Here is a 16,968-nt window from a genome sequence, read left to right as displayed (position 1 = left end):
GCATGTCTTGATTGAGTCACTTTGCTCTGGAAAGCTAGAAGCTTGCTCTATGTGGCTGAACTCTTTTTCTTTCCATGCAGTTCAAAAATACGGAAATAAATTACCTTGACAATCAGCCCCAGAGATTGCTTTTGTTCCATACAGATGAGTGGGGGAAACAGTTTTCAAAAAGGATAAAATTAGCAGAGGAAAAATGCAACTGTCAAAACTCTAATATGGTTAACCAGAGATATAAATTAGAATGTATGGGAGTACTTGACAATATTCCTTTAAGTAATACTAAAAGGTTTGAAAATCACACTATCCTTGACTGTGGTCAAACACAATTAATCTTACATCTGAAAAGAAGAAAAAGAAGATGCCCAAATATATGATACAAACTTTTTTTATTGCTGGCACTTGGTTCTATAGGGCTATTGTTAATTTTTATAGTCAATGCAAATCAGGAAACTTAATTTTTATCTACTTCATCAATGAAGAAAAGCTCTCAGTATTCAAGCAATTTTAGGACTTTGAGCCATTCTTCTTAACCAATGTAGTATCAGAGTTACTCGGTGTCAATTAGCCTATGCAGTTAAGTTAAGCTGTTTTCTCAGTAGTGGACATTGTTACAAACTATGGCAGAGTGGGGCTGCTGACATGGTCTTCCCTGGGTTGAAATGACGGTCTGTATCCTCACCTGACTCCAAGTCCTTGGCACCCTTGAAATCAGAACAGGTATACACAGGAGAAACTCACTCCTTAGACACCTGCACTTGAAGCATTTGGAAGTAGAAAGAGTTTTAAAGAAACCGTTATGGGCTGCTTCATCAGCCTCTTAAAGAAGCAGCAGTATGATGGCTTCTCTTTCTTTCTTGCCAGAGTCTTCAAGGAACAAATTTTTTAAGCTTTGTTCATCTTTGGGCACTCATTCTAGGGCTGATATAACTTGTAGCTGTTAACTCATTGCAGTTCATTATTACTCGTATGATCAGTGATTGTTCATAGGTCCTATCCCAGGTGGATTTGATTCAAAACTCAGAAGTGTCTGGAGAAATTCATAACCAACTACTACCCAAATTATCAAATAGCCTTTTCATACTACCTAGAAATCATAGAAACTCCAGATTCTAATTTACTGGAAACTTTGGGAGAAAGCAGGAGTTTATATAGATCCAAAACCAGAAGTTCAAATAATATATCTCTATTCAATTAATATATCTCTATTAATATAGGATGGGAAACAGAGTAATTGAATTATTTTGTTGTCATTGTGTAGTTATTAATACTACAAAACAACCCAGCAGATTGTTTTTCTGATTCACTGGACAATTAAATTCATTGCCATTCCTTGACATAAAGCAAAACAAAAAAGCATTTGAAAGATTTTCCCTCAGTGGAATTAAGGTATGCAATCATATGTTACCTTTACACGACTCTGGTCAGTGTACATAAAAGTAAATGAGCTACTCAATAGGATGGGAGCATGCACCTATCATTTCATAACTTTTTCACTCACAAATCAGATGAGTGTTTTGTAAAACCAAGATCACTCACTCACTCACTCTTCTTTTTTCCTGCACTACTTTTCCTCTTCTTGGCATCATCTATCAAACACTTTGGCCAAACCCCCAACTTAAACTGAGACATAGCTGGATTTAAGTCAGTGGAATAATGACATTTTATATCAGCTACAAATCCCTTTATAAAAATCAATCTGGCACAGTGATGTAGCAGTGTTTGCCATCAGAAGAAGGAAAATAAATCATATGAAATATACAGCTGTTATGTTATCTAATGACAAGATCTATTTATAGCTACTTGGCCTAGTAACTAAGCTGATAAATTTCATTTTGCATTGTAGAAGTAGCTGCATTATTCAAAATGCATTTCACGGCCTGTCGGTCCTCAGAAATTTCTTCGTTTTCTTGTCTTTTGATCAGTACCAGGCAAAAGAAAGATGGAACCAATCCAGCTACACTGGATGGAACCAGCATACCTAAATTGAAGGCTGGGCCACCTAAGTTGCAGAGCTTGGTTCTAATGAAAAATGTGCAATGTAGCAAATTCTTCTTCAATTAACTCTGCCCCTTGGGCTTGATTTTGTGGTCTGTCGGATACATTCTTCTGGCTTACTGAAACTGCATGCTCATCTGTGTCCTCCTTTATTTCATTTATTTTATACTTTTCTCCTTTCATGCCATTCTGTCCTGTGCCTTCATTTAGTGGTTTCTAACTTCCACGCCCACGCCACCTTCCCAACCCCCTCCCCCTTTTTCAAGATCCAGTGTCCATGCAGAGAACAATGAAACATTTCAAGATCTGAAAAGAACTTACAATCATGTAACCTGAAACTGAGATTAAAAAAAATTCTCCTAGGTATTACAGAGCAGTCCTTGAATCTAGCCCAAAATTTGTGGCTGAAAGAAATTAAGTGATTAAAAGAAATCTGATGCTGATTGAAAAATTTCAAGCGATGCAGAATTTGCCATCCTAGGAAATGCAGTTCTGATGTATTTAGGTTCCTGCTTGCAGGAATAGGGTCCAAGTTTATCATTAGTCACTCTAAAAGAAATTTATAAGCATATATGCTCAAGGTGATGAAAAAGGAAGATATACTCACAAGTCTGGGCTTTTGCAAACACAAAAATCCTGATGTATGAAACTTGCAAAAACTGCTTTTGGAAGGCTTAAAATAACTGGTGCAAAGTCTCCTTTGCAGAACCTCTCTTTTTTTCTGAGCTTATTCAAGGAGACATTAAAACTCCAGAAGAGGTTTTTGGGTTCAAACCAAACCTTGTACTGTCAAGTTAAAGAAGCTGCATTAACATAGGATTACACTTTCTTTAGAAAATTTATGATGTGAACTTTGTAATTGAAATAATCCTACTTTTTCTTTTTGAAGATTTTTATAGGAGAGAATTTTTTACTTCTGTTTTCAAAGAAAAGCAGTTCTCTTTGTTTACATATTTTATTATATTCAGTGATATTTCTAGTGGTTCTTGGTATTTTTGCAAAAAAATCTAGAGTTCTTCACAAGTAGCTTTTATTTTTTTAATCTGCTTTGTTATGAAACACATTTGTTTGCGAATAAAGTACATATCTTAGTGGAACATTTAGGAGTCACTTCTTTAAGATTCAACTTCTTTGGATAGGCTGTATCCAAATATATAGGCTGTATTGCAATCCATATGGCTGTATGAATAGTGGGTTCAGAAATGTGATGCAGTACAACATTTTTCCACAAACATCAGATTTTTGAGTCAAAATATGACTAAGGAAAATGGACATGCAGCTATGCTTTTTATCTTAATTCAAGTATTTTAACACAGTTTTTCTTGAAAGAAGTGGATAAATAGAAGTATGTGTGTCCTGGTTTCAGTTGAGATAAGAGTTAATTTTCTTCGTAGTGGCTGGTATGGGGCTATGTTTTGGATTTGTGCTGAAGACAGTGTTGATAATACAGAGATGTTTTAGTTGCTGCTGTACTAGTCAAGGACTTTTCAGCTTCCCGTGCTCCGCCAGGTGCAGAAGAAGCTGGGAGGGGGCACAGCCAGGATAGTTGATCCAAACTGACCAAAGGGCTATTCCATACCACATGACGTCATGCTCAGTATATAAAGCTGGGGAAGAAGAAGGAAGGGGGGACATTTGGAGTGATGGCGTTTGTCTTCCCAAGTAACCGTTACGCTTGATGGAGCCCTGCTTTCCTGGAGATGGCTGAACACCTGCCTGCCCATGGGAAGTAGCGAATGAATTCCTTGTTTTGCTTTGCTTGTGTGCACGGCTTTTGCTTTCCCTATTAAACTGTTTTTATCTCAACCCTCAAGTTTTCTTACTTTTGCTCTTCCGATTCTCTCCCCCATCCCACCGAGGGGGAGTGAGCGAGCGGCTGCGTGGTGCTTAGTTGCCGGCTGGGGCTAAACCACGACAATGTGGTTTCCTAAAGACTTTTGAAATGTGATTAAAATGGTGCCATGTGTAATACTATACTTTAATTTTCATCCCTCCCCCAAAATATTTAGAAGAGATATTTACATCCAGACTGTGCTTTTCCTCTGCAAAAGTGGAAACATAAACAGTAGAAAGTCCTTTCTTGTCACAGCCACATTCCAAGGTGAGATGTAATTTCTGGTACTGTTTGTGTTTGGTTCTCTCCTCACAGATTTCAAGCTAACTGGGATCTGCAGTAATTACTCCTGCATGAAGAAGACAGGAAGGCCTAAAGAGTGAAGGCTGTGGATTGCAAGCACTGCTAACTGTACCAGCTTTGCAGAAAAGACATGGATGAGTGATTCTTACCTATATGTGTACACAGATGCTTCAGTAATGTTTGTACTAGATACAGATGGAGAAAAACAAGAGCTGTTGAAACTGCATCTGAAGTGGATGTATTTTATCTCAAGACCAAAAGCCCAGAAGAGCAGCTCAAATCCAAATATTATATAATCTCATAATTCTTTATAACTTTGTTATCCGGTATACTCTGTCACCCAGTAAAGACATGTGTCAGCAAACATCTCTTAGCTGCATTTAAAATTTCACCATCTTCCTAAGATCTTCCAAGTTTATTCCATGTTTCAATTTCAAATCTATTTAATATGCATTATTTTAAAATGCTTAGCTAAAGCATTATAGCAAAGTAAAGCCAGAGTGACTGAAGAGAAAGAATAAAAGTAAACCAAGTAGCACACACACAAAAATTATTTCTTTCATCGAAAGCAAACACAATATTTACAACAGACATGAGTGAAGATTTAAAAGGTAAGGTTCTGCAGTCTGAGTAGCATAAATTACCATGTGGACTTTTAAGATACAAAAATGAAGAATAGAATAGTCTGCTCAGTGGTGGTGTTATGAGTCTAGGAAAGAATCATGTATTACAAAAAATAATTCTTCAGGGCACTTAATATCTTTCCCCTTTGTTTCTCCTTTACACTTCTAGTCAATTTCCTACTCTCTTCTGCCAATACTACTGCTTACTATTCAGCTTCACAAGCCAGCTCGAGTGATTTAAGGGAAGAGTGTAACAATAATATTTCTTGTTTTCTACCTTTCTGAACAAACACAAGGATTCTTTAAAATAAGGAAATATGGGTACAGATTAGATACAGGTATTTAGACCACATTTTCACACTGGCCTAAATAGAGTTTAAGACCAATTCAACATTGTTCTATGAAATCTGATGAAAAAGTTAGACCTCTAAGTCACCTAGAAGCTTTTTTTAATATTTTACCTGGTGTTTAATTAAAATATCACAACCCAAGTAGAAAGCAAGGCTTTGCTTCATTATGCTATGGCCTGGAGTGCATCTCTGAATGAATCAGCTCCAAGCTGTAATAGGAAAACGTGTTTTTGAGAGGAGCAAGCACACAGCTGCTTAACCATATGGAAGTGTAGCTGCATGAAGCTCTGTTAATATCCACTTCTCACCTCCTCACTTACATCCAAACGTGCTACCCCAGGGCAGGCTCCTACTTCCACCTTCATTCCCCTGCAGCCTCCTGCTCTTACCATCCTTTTGTCCTCCTGTAATACCTCAGCTGTTCCGAGAGCTCTAGCAGGTCACCCAGCCACGTGACCTCGAACACTTACAAGCATCCTGCCAAATATACCAAGACTTGCATAGCTTATTTTAGATGAACATTAGATGTCTCCGGTAACCAAATATACATGCATCACTTACTGGAAAACTCAATCAAACAATCTCACGTCCTTTCCACACAGCTGGAATCCCGCAAAGTGATTATATTGGTTTGCAGGGGATATATACTGCTTTTTCAGTCACTCGCTATGTATAGGTTTATACATTAATATGATTTGATCCTCTTCGTTCTGGAGTTTTCTGTAGCAAAACTTAGAAGGAAGATAGATGGGGCCAAATGTACAGAATTCTATGCTTTGAAAAACTAGATCATAAATTATGCATATGACAGCTAATGAAGAACAAACCTATACAAGGAGTTAAACTGCTAGATTAATATCAGAAGCATGAACATGTCTAAACCAATTATCTTTACCTGATAAACTTACTGATAGGTTTCAAGTTGACAAAGAAATAATTTATGTACCACACACAAGGGCCGATTACTTTCTCTGTTGAATTTGTCATGGATATAAGTAAATTCCCCATTTATCAGCACAGAATTGGAGAGGGGAACTTTTCAGCACAGACCTGATTGCTTACTATACCCGTTTATCACCAGTTTGTTTTAAATAACTGACAAAATAAGACTCCATTTTTTCTCCCACAATGACAATAGAAACATGCTATAAGAGAGCAAGATACTCAAACATTTAGCATATGAAAATTTCCCTAAGGTGTGACTATCTAAATACATAGCTCCTTGAACCTCATCAAAATTCACATGACTGCACTGAAATACAAAATCAGAACCTGCTACCGAGCACATCGTCTCTACCCAACCATCATCGAAGGAAATGCGTGCTCAATTCTGCTGCTCATTCCCTGTGGGCTTCAGGCACTGCATCCCATCTGTGCTCTCATCATGCCTGTGAGCTGTGTTCTTAGGCTGGTATTCTGCTTTCACACCCTTCTGAAAGTGCCTGGTGCCTAAGGAGACACTTCATATGGAACATACAATTGCCTATGCTCAGAAAAACAAACCACACCATGTAAACACCATTCTATGTTGCAGGCTGATCAAAGACATGTTGGCCTTTGAAAAGATGAATCCAAACACTGCAGCATCCCATCCAGGGTAGCAAGTTACTCTGGTTAATACCATGCCCTGAACTGCAACAGGAGGACGACAGAGATACAGCCTCATTTCCTTAGCACATCCTGCAGACAATATGGCTAAGGACCCTGGAAGGCAGTTCCCAAAAGGCATTGCCACATTGCCAACAGAAGGAATTTGGAGAGATTTGTTTCTGAAATCAAGCACCCAAGTTTGCTGTTTAGAGATATGAATACCCACCTCAGTGCTCCTGATGCACTGAGGCAGCACTATCATGATACCCCAAAGCAAAGAAACTTCACTTGTGCTCAGTTCATTTGCAAGCTATTCAGGTATTGTGGGGGAAAAGAAAAGCTCATTGCTACCTGAGTTCCTAACACAAGCTGGCCCTTAACCCAGAAACCACAATTAGTTTCTTCCATCATCTGTGTACACAATATAAGCGTAGCAGGAAGAACAGCGGTTGCCCTTACTCTCAATTTCTCTTCCATGTGGATTAATTTTCAAAGAAAACTCTGAATGTTTCAAGTAGCCTTGGGCTTTTCTTTAACAGATGCATGAGAATGAAGTGACAGGCTTTAGGGAGGATGGGGAAATAAAGTAATGTTTTGAGTGTTTCCTTTACTGTTAGATATTGGAAGTGTTTATTCTAACATATCACCTAATCTAAAGTCATGTCAATGGAAAGGCTTCACCAGGGACTGCAACAAATTGTTTACTCAATAAAGGTCATTCAGTTGGTGGTGTTCATCATTTAGTTCCATTGTGAACATAAGGCCAGCTCTGACATTTAACAATTTAAAGTTAGGTAGGGTTACTGTTTCCAAGACTAGTCTCATTGCCAGACAGAATTCTAGTAAAATTGTTTTGAAGATGAAGTGTGAAATGTTTCTTCTGATTTAAAGGCAGTATGTTTTTTGACAGGTCTGAGCTATGCATTTCGTGGCTTTATTTACCTTGTTTAAGAATAAAGTGACAATTTGCTGCTTATAAATACATTGGAAAAGTGTTTTATAGCATATTTTCCCTTTGAAGTCAATATGGAAGGTCTTTAAAAAACAAGCAGGAAAAATGCAGAAAAGACACTGACTGCTTTGTTTTTGTTAGAAACCACTCTGGGGAGTTAGGTCTCTCTTCTCAGTCCAGCGTGCTTTCTTTGTGCAGAGCAGAAGCTTTATAAAAGAAGTTTAGCCCTTGTGACTGCAAAGACAGCTTTCTAATGTACTTGAGATACCAGCAGGTATTAAAGATTGTACCTCACATCAAGCACTCTGCATTGTCTTTTCCCAGTGATTTGTAGCACCTGTGCTCTCTTCCTACCACAGAGAAGATAATAAGAGAAACTGCAGTCTTCCAGTTGCCAGCGATACTTTCATCTATGTTGACCCCATCCAAAAAGATATCTCTTATCTTTTTCCCCTTCCTTTACCATACGTGATGTCTCTTCACACAGCACAGTTTTGTTTTGTTTTGTTTTTTAAAAAAAAGAGACAGAGACTGAATTAGGAGCTAAGGGGATGAAGCACAAACAGCAGTCAGACTTGTGATGTGGAGCAATACCTAAAGGAATGGAGACAAATGTCTGGCTGCTGCAACACCTATACTTGAGTAGCAGGAGTGAAGAGGCCTTGCTAGTAACTATCTGGTTGTCTTACTATTCCTTTGGCATGCACTGAAAGACAGTGAAAGGTGGAATGGGGTGGGAATGAAGCCTGGGAGGGAGAAAAAATGAGTTTGTGGAAGGGAAAGGAGAGCACAGCAAACAACTTTTCAGAAATGAAGTAACAATTACACAGTATATCCCTTCTTTTGAAGTCTTCAAGACATTTTCAGTAATGTCTACTTGTAATAACTTACGCAGTTGTGAAATGCCTCTATGTGTACTGCAGAGAACCTGTGGCTCCAGGTACAGAGCACATAAAAATAGAATTGCTGTGTAAAAATGGAGTTTCCCAGACACAAGTACTATGGATGCACTGCAGCTTGTAGAGCATGCTCTGTAAACCAAGTATATCTCAAATGGACTAGATTCACTGCACTTAAACAGATAATCCGTACAACAGATGTATGTTGAGCTGACACTTCCTACAACATTAAACTCAGTGCACAGGCACAGTGGAGCTAATTAGCATGTGCACAGTGGGCAATCTTCAGCATGTCTTGCTATACAACAGCCAGTCAGACCTACCTGATAAGAACTCATACCACTTGACACTGTGAAGATACTCCCCAGTCCCAGACTTCCAGAAGCTCACGAGATCAGAACCACATTTCCTATCCAATAACGAATATGCTCTGTTTCCAGATACATATACATATTCACAGCTCATAAACAGAAGCCACTCCAAATGTGGAGACACAAGGTACCAATTAACATACCACAAAAACCTCCACAAGTGAGCATTTCTGCTGTATGCACTACAGACAAGTCTTTTTTCCTTTCTCCCTTTCTCTCTGGTCACAGTTCATTGCTACAAAACTCCTGAAGTAAGATGAGCTGTGGCATGAACCTGGAATGTAATCACAGACCTTTACACCTTCAATCTAAAGTGCTCCCAGAGGAGTTACTGTAATGGCATGCCTCACATGTTTCAGAGAAAAATTAACTAGACCTTTTGCCATACTATAGCCCGTTTTCTAATTTCAGCAACGCCACAACATAGCTCCAGTGTGTTTAAATAAGCTATAACTTAATTTAATATATATCTGACCACAAAGCCTTTCTTCATTTGAGTCACTTTTTTTAAATGTCATATGTTTAAAGGAGTATATGCAGCTCCACTGTTCTCCAGCCATTCCTATTATGCAATGGTTATCTAATCTTTCTGTGTGCCAGTCAGTTATAGCCTCAGGACATTCAGAATCTGCTGCAGTTATAAAAAGAGAAACATCATTTGGTTTCAATACACGTCTCACATATAGAATTTAAACACTATAAACAATGAAGTCCTGAAAAAACCTGCTAGCCCAATAGCCCAAGAAATTTTTTAGGAAACTATATAAACTGACTCCACAAATATGCCACATAACGGTTTAGAGATAAAATTCTACACCATGCGGTTGTCAGATTGAGCTCATACATGCAGAATTAATGTAGCACACAAGTAACTACATGCTCTTTCTAATAACATGAACTCCTTGGAAAATACCTAAGATTCTTCATCCATTTCAGCAATTTTCACACTGTCCAGATTAATTTCTTGAAATGATATCCTGTTCAGCAGAACAAATAATAAAATACAGCGGCATCCCTCAACAGCGAGCACTTCTAGCTACACAATTAAAACTGGAGGGATCCATGGAAAAATAAAGGAACTTAGTATTTAATTTTCAGCTAGATGAAAAGGATCTTCCTCTGGAAGGCAGGAGTTCAGAGCATCCAAGCCTTTACAGGGACCCACTCAGAGCTGAAATCGGAGATTTGAATGTACATGCTAAGAACTTCTGGGAAGCTTTCTAGTATTTATCTTCTTAAACCTGGGATTCAATGTCCCACATGCCATGCCTCTGTTGGCACTTCTACTACTCGCCTAGCAACATGGGGATTTCTAAACAACCTTCTTCTCACAGGATATGAACATAATTTCTTCTGCATTTGATTGAGTCAGAAAAAAATCTACGTGACTGTCCTTGTAACTCCTAAAAGCAAAATTGCTTGTGCATGAAAATAAGAGAGTGACACCAACCACAAGAAAAAATGGCAGGAAGGGATTAGCCCCTTGGATATCAAAGTAAATACTGACATGACTACAGATTAGGCATGATTAAGGACATTGCTAAATTGATACCTTAGTGAACTGCAGCCATTTGCATCATTGAATAAAGGTTGTTCTAAAAAAAGACTTAGGTATGGCATCTTCTAGTATTGTCACAGCAAACTCTTAAGCCTCTTGCCCGGATGGTGCAATCCATGACTTTAAATGTCTGACTTCTCTAGACACTATGGGGGAGAGTCACACTTGATCCCAGACAGAATACTGAAGGACAGACACGATAGCTTCCTAAAGAAATGACGAAGAATGGGTGTGTTTTATACCTGATCATTCTTGAGATCTCAGATGCCTCCCTGAATCAGACATCTAAAATGAAATAAGAGTTCATTTCAACCTCAGCAGGGTATAGCTGAGTACATCTGGAGACTGAAGACTTTTTTTTAGCTTTCTGGAAGAGAGGAGGAGTCCTAATCACTGAATTAGAGAATCATGATCCTTATAGTTCTTTCTCTCTGGCCCCATAAACCATGCACTCTCTGCTGTATGACATACTAGTTCTCCCCAGACAGTTGCAGAAGGTCTGAGCCCAGTCCTCCCTACTGCCTCGTGGTCAGGGCACCCTTCTGGGAAACAAAAGATTCAGGATCTAATTGCTGTAGGCTAAAGCCAGTGAACCCAGGCAACAACTTTTCAGATTGGGTGGCAGCACCATTTCCACATGTGTTTTTGAAGAAAATTTTGTTCAGATTTAGGATGCCTAATTTGCAAATCCAGATCAGGATAAGCTATTGGGACACTCGGCTCTGCCAAGAAGGCAGATGTTCTGGGTATGAACAATACAACATGAAAGTACTCAGGAAATTTCACTTGGGTCTTATTGAATTTCACATTCCCACTAACACAGGAAGGTTTTGTAAAGACCACTCTTAAATGATCTTAAAAATTATTAAGTGCAATCTTCAGCATATTTCTTCTATATTCATCCCTTTTTATGCACCATTGTAGTTTTTTGGCTCTAGGCTGAAGCAATAAAGAGCACGGCAACAGCAATTGCTTGTCATTAATATTCTTCAGTTTTGCTGTTTATTTGGATATTTCCCTCCCTTTCGGCCCACTTTTCTGGTGAACAAGGTTAATTGTTCCTCAGCATTGTGACCACACACAATATTAATCCAATAGGCCTGGGATGAAATGACCATGAGACTGCAAAATCTGAGATGTCCTTCTCAGTTCAGTGATGATTCAGTGATGATAAAATGGGTGTTCAAGAGCTCTCTTCTTGCTAGGATTATAACTCATTGTGGAATTTTCATTTAAAACCCAATTCAGACTTATAACAAACTAAGGTCACTTTAAAGCCTCTTTTGAACTTTTAATGGAGAAATGCCACCGAATGACTTGCCATAAAGATTAAAGAAGTTTAACCTGTCTGGCATACTGAAGCCATGAAGGTGAAAAGTTTGGTTCTGATTATGAATTGCATTGTCCTGAATCAATTTCCTATAGCTTATGTTGAAACATTTAAAAAGTCCTTGCATTACAAGTTACAAACATAAATATGGTTAAGGTGTGGAAGCAGAAGATTCCTTTCCAGTGGTTTCAGACTATTATTTCCATTCTAAATAATGGACTGTAACAACCTTCCTACATAAGGGCATCTAAGTCCTTCATCAAAAATCAGAACACATACCAGTTATTTAAAATTGCAAAGCAAAGCCCTATTCTTACTGAAATCAATACAAAACTATCTATGAATTTAATGGAAACAGTATATGGCTCTCAAAACTAGCTACTATTGTGCTTTTCAAGTAACATTATCTATGACTGATAGGCAAACCACTACATTAAAACTTCAGCTTTTATTTATGTGTCTCCTCTGTATTTTGTCTTGAAACATCTTCCAAACCTGTCTCAATTCTTTAAGAAGCTTGATTATAGCTAGAAGTATGTAACTTCTGAACTAATACTTTCTTAGCTCTGTGTAAGTAATTTCCCTCCTTTTCTCCCACCTCGTCACACGACTCCATTTGCCTGAAGTCTTGCTGTCCTCTAGTGGTGAAGGGCTATGACATGTACAGTTATGAGAGCATTTAAAAGTAGATGTCCTCTCCTTCATTGTGATTTTCATCATCTCTGCTCCGGGTAATTTTCAGGTCTCTCAGCAAATGGATTATTGAAAGAAGCTGATGATCTTAGCTTGACAGACTGTAATAAAGTTACTGAGGGAAACATAGTAAGTGCAATAGCTATTTGAACTTAGAACTATGACCCAAGGTTGAATTTGTTAGGCAGTTTACAATTAACCACCTGTATGTTGTATTATTTTCAGCTTGAAAAGAAAAAGCAGATGTGTAGGAGACTCTGATAAACATGCCTATAAAAATAAATTATCTTAAGACTTTAGATGGGGTTTTCAGCACATTTCTTCAGACTTCAATTGTACAGTCTTACTTCTAATACTTAAGTTTATGACAAAGTCTTCCTTATGAATGTAAACTTCTAACTTGTTGACCTAATGGTAACTGTAATCAGTTTCTGAGTTACTCTGAGTCCTATACTCACTAACAAGACTTTAAATTACTCAAACCCCAGGTATGCAATTTCAAGTGGGGTCACAGAAAGACTGTGTATGGTGTAAGTCAGTCATAATGATGGATACAGCCTCAGCCATGCTGTCACATGAAAAAGGGAAGAAGACCTCTACTTCCCCACCACCTAGCAGACATTCCCTCAGCTGCATACAGCTCCAGAACCCTACACAGCAGTCATAGTGGCTGGTGAATCATGGAACTGCTGCCACTTAGCATGAAGGTCTCAGAGGAGGACAGAGGCAGATGCCTTTCATGTAGATGAACGAAATGCAGTTGTCACAACAGGGCAGAGACAACGAAGTAATGGTCATGCTCAGAGCTAAGATCTAGCAGTTTCAGGCTTTTGGTAAAAACAGAGTGCCAGATTCAAAACAGATCATCTCAATTGAAAAATTCACCCTGACTTCATTGCATTTTACATCAGGCCTCATGTTATACAAAAGTAAGAAGTTGAGTAAGTAGATCAGTCATTTAGCTTATTCAGGCTTGCACTTACTGCACAGGGTAGAGTACTGGGGAAAGCCAGCCAGTTAATAAAGAACAGCCCAATAGCAAGCAACCTTTTAGAGCAAGGTCTTTATCGTCACTACAAAGAGGGAAGTAGAATCATATATAACCCAGGACAAAACTAATCTTTTAAAAATTACCATACTATATCTTTCCACTGTATGTCCTCAATAGAACTCTCTTAATCACATTCCACCAGACACAGATATTTTTGAATAATGAATGAGATCATAAAAAATTATCAACTTGATTCAGTGCAGGCACAAACAATTTAATAGTGATTTATGAAGGGCTTCTAACACACTTTGCTTATGCCTGTGGTATACAGCCTGAAGAGTCACTCCAGCATCTGAGCTAACAAAAAAGATGTTGTGTAGAAGTTTGCTCAGCTGCCTTTCATTTAAAGCATCTTCTGCTTTCAGGTCATTATCAACATTCATTCTAATCATAGCAACTCTTATTTTTAATGGGGAGTCAATCTGTGGCAACCTATCATCTTCAAATCTTGCTCAGCTTCCTCTTATCTTACTGTATCCTGACCTTGTACACTAAATTTTCCAGGAATACATAGGTAATAACATATCAGATATATTATTTCATAAGATGAATATCTGCTAACTTGGAGCTGAAACTAATAATGCATGTAAAAAACCAAACTTCTTTCAGAAGGCTAGGTCCTGCAGCTGTACTTTTCTCTATGGGACAGATCCTGAGATCCATAGATTTTGTTTGTTAACAGTCACCAACAACTCCTAAAATGAAATGAAGTCAAGAGTAAGAAACTTCAACAATAAATCATGTGGTGATATAGTGGATATATCAAAGACAAAAGTAATACCCATACAGATGCCACATGAATGTTTTTAAACTGTAGCCCAGCAAATTTTAAGTAACAGCAAATAAAGTACTTAGAATGTTTGTACAAAATTGTCTATGCTATAAAGCACAAAAGTCCATGGGCTTCTAAGTAACACACACAACAAAAAAAAAAATAGTCTCAGTGAGGAGGAGAACATTGGCAGAGTAGTTGTTCCATTGTAGATCAGGAGTATAGATTGCATACAGACCCCAAAGGGGTAGTTAGAAGAGTAAATTTGTCAGACAACCAGCCAATGTACTGTATTCCTCATTCTATGGATTCAGGGATGGAAAGCAGTCCAGTTCTGTTACTGCTGGTCATGAAGGAGCTTTACAAAGTACAGGTCCTCATCTGACAAATACATGTGTACTGTGTCTGGCTGAGGTAGAGCTAATTTTCTTCACAGCATCCCATATGGTGCTGTGTTTTAGATTTGTGACTAAAACAGTGCTGATAACACGCCAATGTTTTAGCTATTGCAGAGTAGTGCTTGCACAGCATCAAGGCCCTCTCTGCTTCTCACTCTGCCTGCCAGCAAGTAGGCTGGGGGTGGGCAAAAGGTTGGGAGGGGGCACAGCCAGGACAGTTGATCCAAACTGAGCAAAGGCATATTCCGTGACATATAACATGATGCTCAGCAATAAAACTTGGGGTTAGTCTTTCCAAAGTACCTGTTCCTCAGAGAACAGCTGGCTGGGCATCGATCTGCTGGTAGGAGGTGGTGAGTGACTGCCTCTGCATCACTTGTTTTGTTTTGTTTTGTTTTTTCTCTCTCCTTCACGGATTAAACTGTCTTTATCTTGACCCACAAGTTTTTCTCACTTTTGCTCTTCCAATTATCTTCCCATCCCGCTGGGCTGGAGTAGTGAGTGAGCGACTGGTGGGTGCTTAGTTGCTAACCAGGGTTAAGCCACCACATCTCACACATGGATTGTCTTAATAACCTTTCTAAATTAGGTAAATAGTAGCAATGTTAAACATGAAGCTGCTCAAGTACCCCAAATGTCTTCACAGACTGGTGAAGAACTTCATGGCACAATTCGCGCAGCATCAATGTCTTCAAAGGACTAAGGACTGGGCTGCTCCAATTGAAGCTTAAAAAAGTAATGTAACATGACAAGGCAATTTTTAAAGAATTTGCTATGATATTTTCTCCAGGGATTGATTTTCTGGGTCAATTCATTTCTGAAAGTTAAGATAGCTCATCCTCAGATATTCTGAGACACTGTTTCCAATATCTGTGCAATGAACAGTTGGATTTCTTTCTGAATTGTCCTAATTGGTGATTTAAAGCAATCTTTGTTAGTGTACAAATTAGATGTTGAAGCAAGCTATTCTAATCTCTAAACATTAGGAAAAACAATCCATGAAGCAACAGGGAAGCAGTGTAATTTTTCTGCTTAGAGAGGGTTGTGTTAAAATGGTCTCTACTATCCATAAAAATTCTGTAATGCACCCAGAGGCAGCATTAGAGAAACAGCATCTACAGTTCTTCCAATCTATTTGTTAATGTCAAGTGGATTATTAGAAGGAATCCAGGAGCTCTTACAATACTACACTTTTTATTCTAGGCTTAAATCTTGGAGATTTTGACTTTCACGAACTCAGAATATAAGAACGATTCAGTTCAAGCACCAGCATGAACGTATTTTTAATTATTCCTAGAGCTCAAACAGCAGTGAAGTGGAGAAACAGCCTGATACCAACATGCAAATGAAGAAACCAAGAGCCTTGCTTTGTTACAGAATTACAGGCTCATTTGCTGAATCACCTAATACTGTGCAGGCTATGTAATTGTCAATATTAGGGAAAACGTAGCACCCTTCCCCTTCCCACAATTGTCACATATTCTGTATCTGTCTTTTTCACTGAAATGGGGTTTAACTGGAATAGATCACCAATGTAACCATAAATGATATTCAGACAATAAATTATTTTTTCTCATGCAAACAAAGAGGTAAAGTTAGGGCAAACAGCACACATTCCCAAACCCCAGAGTTTTTACTCAGGGAAATAAACCAACACCTTTTCTCTGTTGTACACAAAAGTAATTTTCCCCTCCAGTAAATTTTGAAATTCAGGGATGTATCATTGGAAAGACATTCTAAGATATTTTTTTTTCCTCCTGTTGAGAGGAAATGGCTCCCCCAGTCATGGCTAACAAACCTGGCACATACATGAGGTAAAATCTGCCCTAAAGTAGTGACATTTTTGTTATTCACGTCAACAGTAGGGCAGGTTCTGAGATTTGGGAACAAATGGATGTTCTCCTCAGCCTCGGGGATCTGCCCCTCTGAAATCTCCAGGATGGGTGAAGGAACCAGACAGGGTATTTTGAAGAGGCAGAGAGGGAAACGGCATTAGGACAATTTAAGGGGCAGATAACCTAGAACTGCCTTGTTCCTGAAAGGGAAGGTCTTCAAACAGAGAAGTTTGAAGTTCTTCACGAGTTTCAGATGAGGCCCAGAGGCAGCACAAGGTTCAGGCACTGCCCTTGGGTGTGACATGGCGCCATTACCCAGCACTTACTTCTTGGTGGACCCACTACCATCTCTTCTCAGTTCCTCTTCGGAGTGTGCCAACTGGTCTCAAAGGTCACAATTTTAGGTTGGTGAGA

This window comes from Mycteria americana, chromosome 2, assembly GCF_035582795.1.
Source record: "Mycteria americana isolate JAX WOST 10 ecotype Jacksonville Zoo and Gardens chromosome 2, USCA_MyAme_1.0, whole genome shotgun sequence".
Lineage (NCBI taxonomy): Eukaryota > Metazoa > Chordata > Aves > Ciconiiformes > Ciconiidae > Mycteria > Mycteria americana.
Note: the sequence above shows the minus strand (reverse complement) of the source record.